We start from the raw sequence: 18445 nt of genomic DNA, 5'->3' as shown, positions 1-18445 counted from the left end.
AGAGCATGCAGGGGACAGCATTTATCTAGCAAGCAGTAAGAGAGACCGGGTGAAGACAACCTAACCTCCAGAGAGAACGAGCAGGACCTCTGTGAGAAAAACATGATGATGAGTGCGTATGGGGGTAGAGGCAGCCTAATGAGTGTGGGGACAGCTGTCCTGTGCTATCCTTGAGCTGTCCTTGCAGAGCCATGTCACTCCTAACTCTCCCCGGGCTCCCTTCAGGCCCCGATGAGAAACCCAAACATTTGCATGGAAACAGTCCTCCCCTGGCATGGAAACCAGGGCATTATTATTCAACATATCTGGGAATGTATTAAATATAGACACTGCATGTGGAGTTGAAATGTTATTAACAGCCCAGACTGATGCAGGCTGCAAACACGGGCTGTGTTTGGAAGTTAAACTCACAACTAATACAATACATGGGGCAGTCAAGCTGCACACCTGGACACCTTCATATGCAATAAACTCCCCACTGACACACTTTGAATTGAGTCATTACCTGTCACAAAATGGAGTGATTTGCACTAGGAAGTTAAACTAAAATGAAAAATAGTTTTTGCTAAGAAATCAGTATTTACATCCTTGGTGTTATTTTCTTTCTTTTTCTGTGTACTTATTTTGTCCAAATCAAGATGGCCAAAAAGAAGAAAATTTAAGTTTATTTATTCAGTACTTTGTTTGGTTCAGACTGACGATGTCGGTTGTCGTAATTTGGTTGGTCTAATATCTGTATGGGCGGGCACTAAAAATAGTTTGTTATACCCTCTTACATTCCAATGAAAACTGATTTTGTGATTCTGTGACTCTTTACAGTATTAGCCCATGTTGATCAAAAATTGATCACTCATTGTGTATGTGGGACAAAAACCACACTGAGTGAGCAGAAGCTTCCAATGACTGAGCAAATAAAACGAATGAAAAGAAACATCATGTGGAAATCAGTGCCAATGCTAGCACGCTAGGCTAACTAGCTGCACTTTCTAAATGGAGTTTCCCCTCATCAAGTGTCTGATGTCAGTCATAAGAAACGTCCACACACAGACCCTGTTTCCACTAATACCGAATTTCAAAAAAACTATTTCATCTGCTTTTGAAAAATGTGCCCTATGGCTGTAATCGTTAGTATCAGTATTATAATTTACTTTTCCTAAGTCTAACATTACCAGACCTTCCTCCACAGAGCTGAACAGGAGGGTCTGGCTAGTCCACACAGCATTCCGGGACACAATGACGGTGCTGCTGCAAAATAGCCTCGGAAAGGCACTTCAAAAAGTGTTTTATTTTTGCAACAGAAAACTCAGATTGGACAGATAGGGCCCTATCTTGCACCCGGCTCAAAGCCCGGCGCAAGTGTCTTTGCTATTTTAAGACCGACACTGTTGTTAATTTCCCGTCCCGCGCCCATGTCGTTTTAATAACAAAGGCACCTACGCCCATGGGCGTGCTGGTCTTACAGGGAGGTGTGTTCAGGTGAATTCTTGGCGTATTGCTATCTTGATGCAGCAGAAAGTCACCGCGCCATTGACCAACAAAAAAACTGGTCTAAAGTCAATAGCGCAGCATGCCACTGTTATTTTAACTGCGCATTAGTAAAATGCACCTCGGCTCGTGCACAGTGCACTCACTATGCTTGTTACACACACACACACACAGGGTAGTGCAGCAGGACACAAGCAAAAGATTAAAAATAAAAATGTTAAGGTGCAAATAGGCCATCATAATAGCAATGCGCCAAGGTACAAACACGCCTGGTTTTTAAAGGGAATGGGAGATAACATTCGGATTAGTTTATGCATGTTATGCCCAAAACACACCTATAAATTAATGAAAACACTAAGTACAACCCTTTTTAACTATGCACCCGACGCACAGACCCTTTTTTCTGCCATCAAACTAGCAAAAGTGGATTTGGACCATAGACTATACAGTCTAGGATTTGGACATGTCTATGTAACTGTAAATGATCTGTATTTATAAAGCGCTTTTCTAGTCTTAACAACTACTCAAAGCGTCTAGCTAGCTGCCTGGATTTCCCCTGCAGAGATCTGAGGAGCAGTTAACCATAGTCCTCAGAAATCCACCACAGTTTAAATTCCAACACAATGAAAGTGGAAGGTCGAGGGACATCCGGACAAAAATGAGGGACATCCGGCTGCATTTCCAACAATGCCTAAACAATTCCGGAAATTAAACGTTGTCGATATAAAATTACTTTTCCTTACACAAAAGAACAACCCTATGATAAAGTTGAATTGGTAAAAAAACATAGCTTTGATCAGCACACTAAGGGGGTTTTCTGCTGCACGTTACTTGGTGGGTGACTGATAGGGGTGTGCAAAAAATCGTTTCACATTTGTTTCACAATTCAAGCTCTACAGATTCAAAATTGATTTATAAAATTCAAAAAATCAATTCATAATTTTTTTTTCAGTTTGTAATGGCATGTATACTATCAAATGGGGAAAGTAACTGTAATGGGAAAATTACATGTAACCAATGATTTTCATATTAATTATTCATAGTAATATCTTCAATGCCTCTCAGAGTATTTGGTTCCTGTATCTGTCCTCAGTGTGATCTCTTTGTAGGAGACAACTGGATATGTTATGACTTTGCATTTTCCCACCAAGGATAGATGACGTGGAGCCTGACAGAAACAGTTGCCTAGAACGGTGTTTATCATAGCAGGTCCCAGGTCGAGACCAGAGCCTATCCAAGAGACAAGATGTCCTTTTTTAGCTAAGATAGAATGACCGGTCAAGACACTTGGACACACGAGGGACAGATTCAGAAATACGTAAGAGCTCCAACTGTCTGCCTGAGGTCCACTGATTGTTATGTTTGAGATTAAACTGGTTTCCAAACAAGGGTTGGTTTTCCTCTGGGGGCACTGCATATAAAGAAGTGTATTACTGATTGTATTTACCAGAATGTGTGGTGTCACTTGTTACTCTGTTTCATTGTGAACTGCCATTCTCGTCATTTGTTTGATTGTTCTCTCGAGAAAATAATTAAACTCTTTCACCGAATATCCAAACTTTTAATCCAGTCTCTAGCCTGTCTTTATTTTTGTTTCAACAAGGTCTCTTCTTCATTTTACAAATTCCTCCCTCGCTGAACAGAAACTTCCACAACATAACTAATTGACATACTGTGAATGTTTTTTTTATTCGAGAATCGTTTTTTGAAGTGAATCTTGAGTCTAAAAATCAATATCAAATCGTGAAATGTTTTGAATCGTGCACCCTACTGACTAACAATGACCAGTAGCTCATGGAGGCTTATGTTAGCACACTTATATTGCTGTATAAAAGACATGTGACTGAGTCAGTCTGACTGACTTTGGGGCATTGTTTTATTATTTACCCTCCTCTTGTACTTGTTACTTGTGCCTACAGTGGCCTTAGTATTAGTACAGAAAATATTTAATTGATTGATTTCAATCTAAAGCTTAAACAGATCTACCCTGAATGTAAGATCAAAAAAAGCCAACAAGACAAAGCCAATCTGCATCCCAGTGTCCTCCCTCTGTGGTCCTCTTACTTCCAGTTTTAACCACCTCAGGCTTTAGCAAGAGTCAAAGGCTGACCAGGGTGCGCTTGTTTATAGCATATCTGGGTCTCACTGATGTGTTCTGCTCCCCTAACAATTTTTTGGGGTAAACGCAACATAAGTGCGCTAATTTAAAATCGGCATGCTTTTACTTCTCTCTCTCTAAGCTGCCGGTCTCTCTCAGGGGAAACACTTGCTTTTTGTTCTACTGAAGGTTTTTTGTTCCACAGAGCGTACCCTTCACTGAACTTCAGACTTCTTATTTCATCCATCTCCTCATCTTTTCCTTTCACTGCAGCACTTTCTTCTTTTCCCCGTTGTACCGCTCAACTGTCATCTTTCCTTTCATTGCCTCTGTCATCCCTTTACGCCGCTCCTTTCTTCTCCATAAAAGGGAATGAAGTTTGTCACTTTTATCTGCTTCTGTTTCGAATCACGATAAAGTCAAATAATAAGTAGTACAGTTTTAAGGCACAGTAAGCTAGCTGGTTGGAACAAATCCTTAAAAAAAACTCGTAATGAGGTAATATCACAATCAAAATAATGGAATAAAAATATTGTAATTTTGTATTCAAAATTCAAGCTACCGTTTGAACATGGGAAAAAACACAATTTTAATACACAGACAAAAAAAAGCATGCTATGCATTCCAGCAGGGAGTGTTCATAAAATGCATTGTCTGACCCATATCAGTAAACTAGCTTATGCAACTGTGTGTTGAGCTCTCTGTTTTAGCTACAGAGTGAGGCATCTTACTTTTATTCCATATTGGTTGGGAGTCGTACATGCACAATAGCTAGGTAAGGACTACTAGCCAGTCAGAGGCAGATTATAATAAAACAATTAAGGAAAGGGAAAAACCCAAAAAGCATAATATGAGCACTTTAAAAATCAGTGCAGTGCTTTTTGGCTCGCACACACTCTCCCCTTTGGAAATAATAGATTTTCTCTATGTGATGTCGAAGGTGTGCTTTTAATGTGAAAGTCCTGTTCAAGCTTTATTTCTTAAAAGAGTGACATCCCTGACACAGGTTGGTCCATTTTTGACTTGACTTTCTGAAGAAAACCAATCTTTTGACAGAAATTGACTGAATGCAGCCATGTCCTGAGTCTGAGTAAAGACAGCCAAAAATCTCAGGACATGGCTACCCTGTTAAACATATTTTCATATTTGGTGGTGGTTAATTTGCATTGTATAACCAAATTAATATGAGAAGAAGACGATTAAGATAGCCTGCACATGCACACAAATCTGGTTAGAGTTGCTAATCATTGAATAGGGGTGAAGACGAGGAAGAAGATATAAAAATAGAAATGTTCAATCTACAAATATGAGGGGAGTTTTTAATTCAGTGACTCCACTGACATTTTTGTTTTCAAATTTCACATATACTTTTACAACACTGTCTCTTCTGTCCCTCTCTACAGCCCTCCCACCTTAATGTATTTTTTATCCTCCTCTCAGCCCTGTCTTTCTCTGCTACCCTCTCTGCCTAACCTTCCCTCCCTCGCCCTCTTAAATTCTCCGCTCCCCCCTTTTGGTTAATTTCTTTGCTCAAGAGACGGCAAACACCATTAACGAGGATGAGTCATTAACTGTGTAATTAAGGAGGGGGGGGGGGGGTCATCTGTAGAAAAGCAGTCTCTGCAGCAGTGCAACAGAATGGAGACACGCCAGTTTGGGGTCATTCATCTTTGGCAGGAACACACACATTTACAGTGTATACACACACACATGCACATGCACACGCACACGCACACACACAGTCATGCTAGTCACATGTAGCTCCATCTGGCAGAGATACTATTCATCAAGGGACTTGAACAAACAACTGAACTTGGTTTAGAGTTAGGCTTTGAGAGTCCACAAGGAGAAGGAGTTATTACGGTACTGATTAAGAATATTGACTGACTGACAACCTCAGCCTCTCTCAACACACACAACACACACACACACACACACACACACACACACACACACACACACACACACACACACATATATGCATGACAGAGGAAAGGGTGAAATGGTGAACTGAGTGCTTCGGGGGTGGAAAGAAAAAAGAAGGAGGGTATGAGATGGATGACGTAGGTAAAAGTAAAATGATGACAGGGCGGACGATTAATCTAGAGAGGGGTGAGAAACGAAGCCACCCTGATAGTTTGAGAGTAACAGGACAGAAGAGAATGATGGTGGAAGGGGGGTCTGATTGCATGGTGTGATGGCTGTGCTGTACGTGGGCCAGGCAGTAATTGTGCTGTGTATTGAACGAGTGATGTCAGGCCAGCTGTTAGCTACTCTGAGCAACTGGAGTGGACAAGTGAAACACTACTACAGGAAACAGGGCTGAGTGACATTTAGAAAGAGAAACAGAGACAGGGGAGTGGGAAAGAGAGAGATTTAAAAGAAAATGAGTATGGTGTGTGCAATTTAGTAATTTCACAGCCCAAATATGAGCAAAATTGCCTGATACATGTTAAAATGTCATTCACTGAAACAGCGTCTTATGGCAAGTCTAGAATAATAGAGCTCATCAAATTGTAAATCAGTGCTTAGTTCCTTTACAACTGTTAAAATCAATTATACTGTGCACCAATCCACTAGCCTGAAAGCCAGACAAATCTGCAAGCTAATTTCATTTGCATTTAATTTTAGTTTCATTTGCTCTAGCAGATACACCGGCCGCTCCTCACACACAGACAGATTTCTAGCCAGCCAGGCCCTGGACGGACCAATCACAATCTTTTATCTCACAGTTGTGGGGTTAAGATAAGAAGAAAGTGCTCTGCGTCCAGCGCAACACACCAGTCTTTCATAACTCCTAACCAAACTAGGCTCTACTGATCAAATATGTATCAATACTTTTACTGTATTGCCTATTTCTCATTTCAGATGTTTTCCGAAACACATCTTTGTCTACTGTCTACTACTGCCGTTTGTTTGAAAACAGACCGAGCACCACCCCAACTTTCAACTCTCAGAGATACCTCGTTTTGTTGCTGATTGTTTGTAGGTCTATTTAATTGTGTCTAGAGGCATATTGGTCTGCCCATTGGAAATAAAAAATTAAACACAGAGGTTCCTGATAATATGCATTTCCATATTAGTCTGGCAAAGCCAGGCTACTAATCCAACCCGATCCTTAACCTAAACACTTCTTACATAAAAAAAATAAAAAAGACATTTGATTCTGTATTGGCACCAATCATTGGTGGTAGAGCAAATCATGTGCTGTATACTATTAGGTAACATATGCAGGGGAAATATTCAACTTCCACAACCTAATGGACAGTCTGGTTCAATTATTAATAGTGATGAAAAAAAATTAACTGACAAATAAAAAAAGAAAAGAAAATGAATGCATGACAGTTTTAATGATGAATGACTTTGTGGAGCAAAATACCACAGGATCATACTAAGAGGTTACAGTTGTACTAGATTTTTTTCAGACAGTCTTTAAGACATTGTTTTGGAAACTTGTCATTTACAGACCCAACAATAAATGAATTAGTCCCTCCACAAAATGCTAACATAACCAACAGCTAGAATAAACAGAAGTTGCATCCATACACAATATGCAGTATGCTTTACAGGTAGGCACTTCACTTTGTATTCAAGTTCCCAAGGTTTCTAAAGTAACCCAATACCTCAGTCTGGATTACAGGAACACCTGTGTAAAATGGTGTTAGAATTAGAAGATTTACAGGATCTCCGTTACTGCAGCTGGTTGATTTATAACAACAGGTATACATCATTAGAGCAGGTACTCGATTAGGTTTAATCTATTCTATGTCCACTTTGCATCTTTTGACCTCCCTGCAAATCGCCCACTGTCCTCACCTGCCTAATCCTGTCTGCTGGTTTATCTGTACAGCAATCTGTCTTTTTTTGTATTCTCTCCTCCTCCCTTTCTCAATTAATTCTCTCCAGCCTTCAACCTTCTTCCAAATCTTCAACCTCAATAGCCCTTCTCTGCTCTGCCTTTAGTCCTGTCAGTTGTCTCGTTATCTTCTTGACCCAGCCTCCTTTGCTGCTTTTCACCTTGTCCACTGCCCAAGGGACCACTGGATGAATGGAGTTTGGGATGAAGGAATGACGGAAAGGCCAACTGGAAAGAAAGATGTCTGGAGGATTCTTGCAGGCATAGGGCAGAGTGCTGTCATGTTGCCGCACCCGAGCACATACTATATGTTTATATCCACATGTGTAAATTTTATTACTGCAGTCAGGGGCACAAATGGAAAAGTCACTTTGTAGTCAATGCCATTGCTGTCATGCAACATTTACAGAAACAATGGAGACATAATAGCACTTTCTTCTTATTATAATGTCTTATTGAAGGCTAATACACACTGGGTGAAAAGTTTCTCATGACTGAGAACAAACATATTGTGACCAAAGGTATGTCGGTGGACACATTTTCCACTACTATTGTGAAAATAAATGAGCAGCTGATCACAAATTAGAGTAATAATTTGCTGATTTTCAACCAGCTTTGTATCGGTAAGATGTGGGTAGTATTTGTAAATGAACAATGGTAAATTTTGTTCCATCTCGCCCAGATCTGTGCTCTCCTCCTAGCTAAAAAATGTCATGGGCTCTTGGGCTGTTGCTCAAACTACAACTTCCACATATGGACACAAAGACTATAGAACTATTGAGAGAGAGAGCCCCCCCCCCCCCTTAAAATCAGACTGAGGTCAGATAAAACGATAAAACTAGACGGTGCTGATCAGATATACACCACAAGATTCTGTTACTGTATTGCCTATTTCTTGCCTAAAATATTTTCAGTAACATATTTTTAAACGTTATATGAGATTGTTTATCACCAGCCGGCCGCCATGTTGCTTTCTGTGTCAATACGGACGTGCTCGCATTACGCCACCCACCAGCCGGATGGTTCAGTGGTTTTGGTGCAGTGCACTGGGGTAGTTGTAGGTGTTCAACCTTTTGAGCAAAGGCGAATGCCACAGCCCCTTTTCTCTGTTTTCTCCAGCCATGTAACACCAATAAAAAAAAATGTTTGCACCATTCTACTGCATAGACAGCCCAGTTTTATAAAAAAAAGACCCTCTTTCTAGCGGTAAAATACTTCCTTAGACCCACTTGAAAGTGAGACTTTAAAAGTCTCCTGTTGGGGTAAACATTCCTCATGATCGCTTGATAATACTAATACACAACTCTACAGAAAGAGACACATTGGAGCAGCAATGGATGATGTTTCAAGCTTCAAAAAGATTCAATCCCCTCTTCCATCTCTTTTTCAGCACAACCATGCATGGGTGCATTGGCCTGATATGTGTGACCACACTTGTGTATCTTTGTATACACATGTGTGCGCCCACACATTAGGGGTTTGTGTGCGAGGTGATTTAGCAGCGGGGCTGTATCTCCCCCTGAGGGGGGGCAGATAGAGAGATGAAAATCAAAGGGCCCAACAAGAGAGAAACCGAGCTGCTCTAACTATGAATTATGCATGTCGATCGATCGCACAAGGATGAAAACAATGAAAAGTTCCCAACCTGCCAGAAAGAGATGGATTCTACTTCACCAAATGAAGCAGAGCGGAGGTAAGGAGAGGGAGTATGACACAGAGTTCGCTTAGGGATATTTTTTCAGAGAATGTAAACAAGCCAGAATAGATGAGATGGCCTGTTGGTTTAGTTTAGCTTGTTAAAAGATCCCCATTAGCTGTGGGGTCCACATTTAAAAACATGCATTAAACATAATAGTCCACATAAATGGTGACCGCTAATTCATTATATTCATTAAATCTAGAGCCCGACCGATTTTTAAGGCCGATATCAATACCAATATTTGGTTATTTAAAAATCCGATATTCCGATATATTGGCCGATATATATACTTTAAAAAAAAATAATCCAAAAACGTGTAACAAAACAACAAACAACAGATTTCACGGATTAGTTATTTGTAGTTATTATGAGTGCTCACTAAAATGATGTGATAACAGAGGAACATCAAAATATATTAAGGTTCTGATAAAAAAAATGTATAAAAATATAAACTTCAGATATGTAACTTGTAAAAAAACACAATAAAAAAAAAAAAATTGTGTTGCCAACAGGGACGTTGTAAAGCGTCCTCTGGTGGACAAACTATGCAGTGCCAACACCCATAACATGATTGACCAACTGGTGGTCATGGTTGTTTTTATTTTTGAAATATTAATTCATCAGAATCATTTATTTGTCATTATAAATTATTCAGGTGAATGAATATTTAAATATAAAATATAAATAAATATAATATACATGCAATTTAACGGCGCTGAGCAAACGGGGACGTGGAACAACTAGACATACACTCATCTCGTTCTCATCTAAACAGCACGTTTGATGGTTGAACACTTCGGTAACATTAGGTTGGAGACCTATTCTACCTGTTGGGCCGCAGACTACAGGAAACGACTCCACCCAAACTAGCAGGCAGTCCGACCGGCGGGGAGACGTTGCCGTCTCCTATGTTAGATTTGGTTCATCAAAGAGGCTAGCAAAGCAATCCAGTACAGAAAATACGTCACGATAGGTCAGACTATTGTGTTTAATGATAACACCTCATACATCATCATGTGAGCCAGCTATTTATGGGATAATCTTGTGATGGGGAGCTACATTTCTAAATAATACAGAAATATTTATATGCTGAGGACGAGCTCTGTCCAAAATGTTTGAGTTGCAGATTTATCTTTTGTTTTCTATTGATCTACATTTTTAAGGTTTGGTACCTGTATAGTTAAGACAACAGTTTAAGACTACAGAACCTTGGGTCGTACATGTTACTTTTATGTCAGCCTCATTTAAAGGTAAACTATTATGCTTTTCCGTATTTTTTGTCATATCTCTAATGTTAATGTAATGTCGGATCTTCATGTTAAAAGTGGCCAGAGCTTCAAAAAATGAGGTAAACCGATTTCATAGAAATCCCCGTGAACAAAAACGTTCAGATTTCCCACTGTTCTGAATGCTCCAATGTAAACACTTTGGTGTTACGTAACGCAACACCGAACGGTCTTCTACGGCCTTCTATGATTGGTCATCTGCTACAGGTAGGAAGGACTGGAGTGATTTTTCTTTTCTGGAAGGGGGGCTTAAAAAGACTGACACTCCAGCGCGCCCAGATAGTTCAGTTGGTAGAGCAGGCGCCCATATATAGAGGTTTACTCCTCGGCGCAGCGGGCCCGGGTTCAACTCCGACCTGCAGCCCTTTGCTGCGTGTCATTAACCCTCTCTCTCCCCTTTCATGTCTTCACCCGTCCTGAGATACTTTTGCAAAATTCATTAAAGAAAGTGCTCAAGTAGCTCATGAGAAGACAGTGAAAGAGTTCAAAAATACTCTGAGATGATTAAATCCTGAAAAACAGTGCAACAAACATTTGGCACTGTGTTATATTTTCCACTCTTGTTTTTCTGCTGCCAAGTCAAAAGCTAAGCCTGCTATAATACAAGAATAATATAAAGCATATACACTGAAAGTGCAGGGCTGCCATGAGTTCAGGAGTTTTTGTGTGTTGTTTCACTTGAATTCCCCTGGTGAGCGAAGAACACCAGGACCAGAAAATGTATTTTTTGATGTATTTTTTACAATAAGTTTGCCCTCCACCATTCTGATGGGAGGAAGACAAGCTAGAGGAGCCAGGAAGAGTCTGAAAACAATGCCAATTTTCACTGTTGCACGTGTGTGTTGGTTTACAAAAAAATAATTGGCATGGCTGTTGTGTGGCCAGTGTGTTTTGGGCTTTACATAGCTCTGCTTCAGTTTTGTCCTGAGGTTAAGCCTTGACATTTACCATGAGTTCAATTACAGAAAACCATAGGGTATTGTAATGGAAGGCTTACTTGTATAAATGTGTTTCCAAATGCACCTAAACGTGCATGGCATCTTACTTTATTTGTTTATTCCACAAATAAGAATAATACATAGACCAATTCCCTCTTCTCTAAATCCCAAACATGGATTGTAGAAACAGAATAAAATGTGAGTTTTCACAACACCATCTCCTGTCTTGTTTTTCCCCAGGACAGAAATTCTACTTTCACAGTGAGAGCAACTGCACGGACTAATACAATGGCTTTGACTGTGTTATAAAACACTATTATATGTGCTCTGCTTAAACACTATACTATGTGAGCACATAGTAAGGCATGTGCAAACTCATGCCATGCATACACACATATCTCACACAGAAAGCCACAAACACGGTTCAAGACCTTCAGTGTTCATCGAGAAAATCCATCCCACTTCCTGTTATCTACTAAGATTTGGGCTTTTTAGTCTAAACATGTGCTTGTTTGAATCAAAAAACAGTTTATCAACCCAAGATATGGAATTTACAATGATTCAAAACAGAGTAAGGTAACACATCATCACACCAAAGGAGTTTTAATGAGTTTTGCGTTTGAATTATTGTAATAATTATAACAGCTGTGTTTTTATACACTACGGTCCAGCCACCTCAGACCAAACTCCTCTAATCACTGATATAGTAAAAATGCATGTGGTTGTTTCAGAAACAAAATCTGAGCGCACCTCAAAGCATCTTACCAGCGTAATAATGAGGCAATAGAGGACAGGGTGCCAGCAACTGGTTCACAAGTAGTTTAGCTAAAGAAAATGCTAACAATTTGAATGACAACAGGATTTTTAAATTAGTCTCGCAATGCCAGACCTTCCTCCACAGCACTGCGGAGAAGGGTCTGGTTAGTCCACACAGCATTCTGGCATGGGAGAAAAACGTGCTCTGGTTTATTGGCATTTCTTTAATCCTTTCACAATTGTCTTGGGCGGTGCTAATCGCCGAGCGGAGCCTCAGCAAAATAGCCTAAGCAAGGAACCTGTTTTGGTGGAACGTGTATGTTCAAAAGTTGTTTTACTCGTGCAACAAAAAATTCTGGTTGGACAGATAGTCTAGCTAGCTGTCTGGATTTACCCTGCAGAGATCTGAGGAGCAGTTATGAGGCCTATCATAAATCAGCCGACATCCTAAAAGAGTGACATCCGGTGGAATTTCTGGCAGAACGAAAGCAATCCTGAAAGTGGAATGTCGTGGATATGTACTGTATTTCAATTAAATACCTCTGCATCAAGAATTTTAATTTGATTCATCAATGTTTAGAGCTTTTGCAACTGGTGTAAGGTAAGGTTAGAAGTTCAGTAGTCTCTGCTTGCCAGACCTACCTATGACTACACCACGCATACATTTTGGGATAGGAGAAAAAGACGCTGTGTGTTGTTTGCAGTTTTTTAAACCAATCACAATCATCGTGGGCGGCGCTAAACTCCAGACGCAGAGACGGTGGCTCTGCAAATTAGTCTCGGGAAGGAACTTGTTTTGATGAAACATTTGCACCCCGCAAAAGAACATGCTACAGTACAATATTAAATGAAGGTAACTGTTTACACGATACAGTAACGTGAGCTATTTCAATTAGCTGGATAGATAGTTACAAGTAATTTGTTTTTACCAATGTATCGCTGCGTGCATTTTGTCCATAGTAATCTCCACACATCGGTCCCATAATGTCCCAGTTAGAGAGTAAATGCCGTAAACAAATTCTTTGTAAATCTTTACAATCATTCCCCAAAAGAACCAAGCAGGCCTTCCTTGATGCACCATTCAAATGTCCTCAAAACGTGCCATTTTCAGCGTGTAGCTAGCTAGCTCGAGCTTTGATGTTGTTTCTCAAAACAAACCATGTTTTGCAAAGCAAGGCACATCCGGCGTATTATGATAATGTAGTAAATGAACGGTCATAGACAATAATCAAATATTCTTCCACCCACTGATGCCATCTCTAGAACACTGCACTCATGTACCATGTATACAGCCAATGTCCTCACACTCAGCTTCCACGTTTTCCCTTTTGGGACACACAACTCCAGTTTCACAAGTCACAAAGTGTGTCGAGTTCTTCACAGCATCTGAATGAAATCCTCCAGGACCAGGCTATAAAGGTGCTGTCCCTTTGTTCGAAAGGTAATGGCAGCCTCAGGAGAATTGTGAAACTACCAGAAGGCTGCAATTGAAGGGACATGATAATAGGACCACCATTAACGCCTGAAGGGTGTTACTCAGAACTGAGAGCAGGAAACAAGCTGCTAGCTGTGAAGGTGCGTGAGAGACAGAGTGACATAAAGAGGGGAGCTGAATTTGCAGCACACACACGCAATAATGCAACAGGTGTTGTTGTATATATTCTATTATTTTCACTGGAGTTCACTGAATGTAGGTAGTTTGAATACGCTTGTCACATCAATGACAGTAAAGAGCAGTAAACTGAATTAAGATGGACAGAGAAGAGTAGAGAAAAGAACGGGAACTGTCTAAGGAAAGGAAACATCTTTTGAGAAGGAAATCCCTATCAGTGCTGTATCTGTATTTGTCTGCATACCATTTAGTCATCGGGACACACAGACTGCCACCGTCAGTGTCCCCTCCATGACACTGAGTGGCATTGTGAAAGTTGCTTTGCTGCAGAGCTGAAAGGGGAGAAATGGAAAGGAGGTGAAACAGATCAAGTTTAATGAGAGGGAAGAGAAAAACAGGCGGGCTCCCCAGGCAGCGGAGCAGGGAGCGCTGAGCAATCACTCGCGCACAAAAACACACAGTTTTTTATATAAACAAATCGCAACTTTACCATTTAATTAAAGCTTCTAGCTGAGTAATAAGTGCTTTCAATTGGCAAGCAGGTGACAGCAAAACTCACTGCTCAAACGGTCAAAAACTGACAAAAATCCCTTTTTCAAACACTACCTTACTACCCCTAGTTTTACAGTACTTTTTGGAATTCATGGTCAATAACCCTCATTTATATGGACTTATACCTAATATTTGAGTTAAAAAAGCAAAAATTATGAATTATTTTGACTAATAGTTAAGATCAAAGGAACATAGAGATGAGTTTAGTCAGGAATGAAAGTGATCAATTGTATTTGCAAAGAGTGTTGTATGGAATCCAATCCATTTTTTTTGCAGAAATTAGGTTAAAAAGATATAGACATTTTTTAAAGAGGTCAAATTTGACCCGAGGACAACAGGAGGGTTAATGAATAACTAAAAAACGTCTTTATTCTTTGACTGAACTGCATGTAATACACTGAATTTCTTGTAAATGCATGCATGTAATATGCAGGCGCTTCAGTAATGGTAAAGAGGGAGAGATGGTTGCTATGTCTCCCTTTTCTTTATTAAGAACTGCCAAATACTCATTGCTTGTTGTGCCTTAATGACTTTTCATACCTCAACGTCAGTGTTCAATACTTAGTGCTCTGCGCTCTGTCTTCGCATTGTTTGCACTGTAATATTTCTGCATACCACGTTGCATATTCCTCTATTAACCAGAGTCTTTTATTTATCAAGTAACAGCATGGGTATGTGAGGTGTGGGCTGGGAATGTTGTTTTTTCTGTGTTTGTTTTAATATTTGTACATTGTAAAATGAAATAAAAAGAACTATGAAGAAGAACTGCCTAAATTCATGGAGGACACAAGCACGGCACCTGTTTTAACCTTTTTTCACCTGATGACTTTTGTCTGGCCCTATGGTTACTTAATGATTAAGATATAATCATATAGATTGCTATATGGATTGTTTGGGAGGGGGTTTCCTTGACAGTTCCCACAATCAGTGAATGGATTAACCCTCATGTTGTCCTCGGGTCAAATTGACCCCTTTGCCTATATCAATGTTCTTTTAAATTACCCAAAATAACATGACTGATTGCACATAACGCTCTTTGGCAAGTACAAATCTCTACTTTTATTAATTTTGGGGTGTCTTATTTAATTTTACAGTATTTGAAGAAAAAAAATTGAAGTGGTTTTGAAATAGTATAGAGTAGAAGTTGACATATTCCAGTCTGTGATTATCCATCAACATCCATTCAATTAATTTTAGTCTAAATAATTCCTAATTTCTGCTTTTCTAACTCCCACATTAGGTATACATTCCTAAAATGAGGTTTATTGACCATAAATTCCAAAAATAACTGTAAGCTAAAGTAAACAAGTTAGCGTTACGTAGTGTTATACATCAAAAAAAGTGACAAAACAAGTGTTGGAAAAAGGGACAAAAATGTAAGAAAAAGTTAAAAACATTGATTAAAAAGCGTCAACAAAAGTGTTGATTTTCAATTTTGACGGGACACAACAAAAGGGTTAAGGGAATCTAGTTGTGCTTTAGCTTCTGACTTCATGCCTAAATCACATATCTCATATGAAAAAACATGTAAAGGATGGAGAGACACGCCTTTTCAAATCTAAACCAACCGTAATGTGCAAATCCACCGCAGTTTGTTTGAACAGAAGCAAACAGCTTAGATGTGACAGCATCCTAAAGTCTAGTAAGTTAGTAAGAAAGTAAGTAAGTAAGTAAGTAAGTAAGTAAGTAAGTAAGCAGGGAAACTTTATTTATAAAGCACCTTTCAAACCCATGGTTACAAGGTGCTGTAACGGGAGGAAGCCATATGACTAAAAACAAACATTAACGTGAATAATAATAATACTAATTAAAAAATAGAAAATAAAAGGCAAACAGTAATTATTAAACACAAACATAAAACAATATAAACTATCCAGGAGGCACAACACATATTACAGGACAAAGTGCATATGAAACAAATGAGGGTAACACTTTACTTGAAGTATTCTACGTAAGAGTGACATGACACTGTGATGACACATGAACCCTAACCATAACCCTAACCCTAACCCCAACCATAACCCTAACCCTAACCCTAACCCTAACCATAACCATAACTTGTCATGACAAAACCAAATGACACTTACTAAAAGAAGGGTTATGTCATAAACGTTTATGACTTGTTTATAATGTTTTATGACACGTTCATGACAGTGTCACTCTTATGTAGATACCTTCAAGTAAAGTGTAACCCAAAAAAGTTTTTAACAGCTTCTTAAAACCATCGGCTGACTCTGCGTTTTTTATAACCACGGTAAGACTTTTCCTGAGAGTGGTAGCTGCCACTGCAAAGGCGCGCTCACCTTTGGTTTTATCCTAGATTAGTGAATAGTAAAGTGAAGAGATGAGGCAAGAAATAAAGGATGCTCACCTTTAGGTGTGACTTCTCTCATTTCTGCACTCTACATTCCCCCTGTATATTCCCTTTTCTATCAAATACTGCTGTTTTTTTTTCTCTCTCTTACCGTCTCTTTTATAGTATCTTTTCATCACCACTCTGTCCCTTCCTTCCTTTCCCTGGAGTAGTGGTCTGAGTGTGAATGTGTCACAAAGTGTCATTAGAGACCAGGCAGCATAATACTGCTGAGTTATTGTGTGCATGTGTGTGTGAGACTCTCTCTCTATCTCTATCTCTCCGCTTTTCCACAACAATGCGTCTGTATGAAGGGGATCATTTGGGCGAGCTGAAGAGGGTGAGTAGCCCTTGATGAAATGGATCTATACACTCACCATTGCATCTTAGTAATAGGACTCAGGGGAATTTGAGCGAACAGCAAGTTACTGTTTCATATGGGATAGCATGCAAGGAAGTGTAGACTAGGTGCTGCATCATCACATCTGGAAAACTGTTTGTTTAAGCTTAACAAGTGGGAGCATACGTGTACACATGACACGGGTCAAGAGATCTAAAATGTGACGCATACAGAGACGGAAGTGCTGAATGGGGTGGATTAAACCCTGCAGGGTCATTCATCCAATTAGGCCAGCGAGATTGATGGCGTGATAGAAAATATTCATGTTGAAATAACAGCTTTCCCTCCTGAAAGAGTCATTTATTATTGTAAAGTATATTACAATAACTGTGTAGCATTTGGTGGCTCCTATGATATCATCACACCACTGAGTATGCAGGGGCTTTGTCATAGATGTGAGTTGAGCGAATTGACATTCCTAACTTATGGCTCTCAGAGGCCCTATTTAGTGTGATATTGTCATATTCACGGGAAGTTAAATGTGTGCTCATGGGAAGTGCAAGCCCAGATGTTCCCCCTGTGGACACTTTATGTGAAATGGGGCATATTACCGAGGAAGAAACATCATGCCATTCATAAATCACCTATATTGCATTACTTAAAGACTTCAAAACTAAAGTATATTTAGAGGTTAATTCTTGTGTTTATGGATGCATGTGGGGCTAAATACAGTATGTGCTGGCTTGATTGAATTTTTCCTCTGTTAAGTGTTTCAGTACAAAAGCTGCTGTGGCAGTAGTGAGTGAAATATATTCCAGAGAAAACACAGAGGGGACTTGAAGAAAAAGTATGTATACAACAAAGACTGCAGTATGTGGAAAATAATAATACTATTATTAATATTAACTTTATACAGCACGTTGATTAATACTTAAGATCAGAGGACTTTCAGTATATCAGAGACTGGTTTAGTCTGGGTAATGTTTGAAAACCATTTAAACATTTTTTTCAAATTAAAGAAATTGAATAAAACACCCAAAATGCAATGAAAGTAATCAATCATTGTACATGTGAAGACTGTTGTGTGGGTTCCACGCAACATGCGTACATACATGCATTCAGTTTTCTTTTTGGGCAGTTAGATAATAAACCCATTTTTTTCTTGAGATTACCGTTCTTTTTGGCCTGGCAAACTTCGTAGTTTTTTTCACATGCTGTTGCGACAACCAGTATGTTAGAAAAACTACAACACCACACCGGATCTTGCTAGAACGGAAACAAAACACACTTGTTTGAGTGGATGGTGAGTGCGAGACGCCAAAATGGACGCCTATAAGATTCTGGATGTAAAGTTTACTTTTTAAAAGTTGTCAAATGGTTACACTGACAACACCAAAGTGATCTGTGTGTTTTGTCGTTGTGAACTGAGCTATCATCGCAGCGCGTTCAGTCTGAAATACCACTTGATGG

At 39.5% G+C, this 18445-nt stretch overlaps 2 protein-coding genes across 8 annotated transcripts in view; both read right to left on the bottom strand.

Moving 5' to 3' along the window:
• The window catches only part of LOC116693755 (mixed lineage kinase domain-like protein), a 525120-nt gene that overhangs the window by 130151 nt on the left and 376524 nt on the right, over positions 1-18445 (bottom strand). The gene's annotated exons all lie outside the window — the stretch shown is intronic.
• Positions 1-18445, bottom strand: part of si:dkey-246g23.2 (solute carrier family 66 member 2) — a 67315-nt gene that overhangs the window by 3134 nt on the left and 45736 nt on the right. The gene's annotated exons all lie outside the window — the stretch shown is intronic.

Source organism: Etheostoma spectabile, chromosome 8, assembly GCF_008692095.1.
Source record: "Etheostoma spectabile isolate EspeVRDwgs_2016 chromosome 8, UIUC_Espe_1.0, whole genome shotgun sequence".
NCBI classification, from domain to species: Eukaryota; Metazoa; Chordata; class Actinopteri; order Perciformes; family Percidae; genus Etheostoma; species Etheostoma spectabile.
Note: the sequence above shows the minus strand (reverse complement) of the source record. Positions and strands in the feature narration are given on the sequence as shown.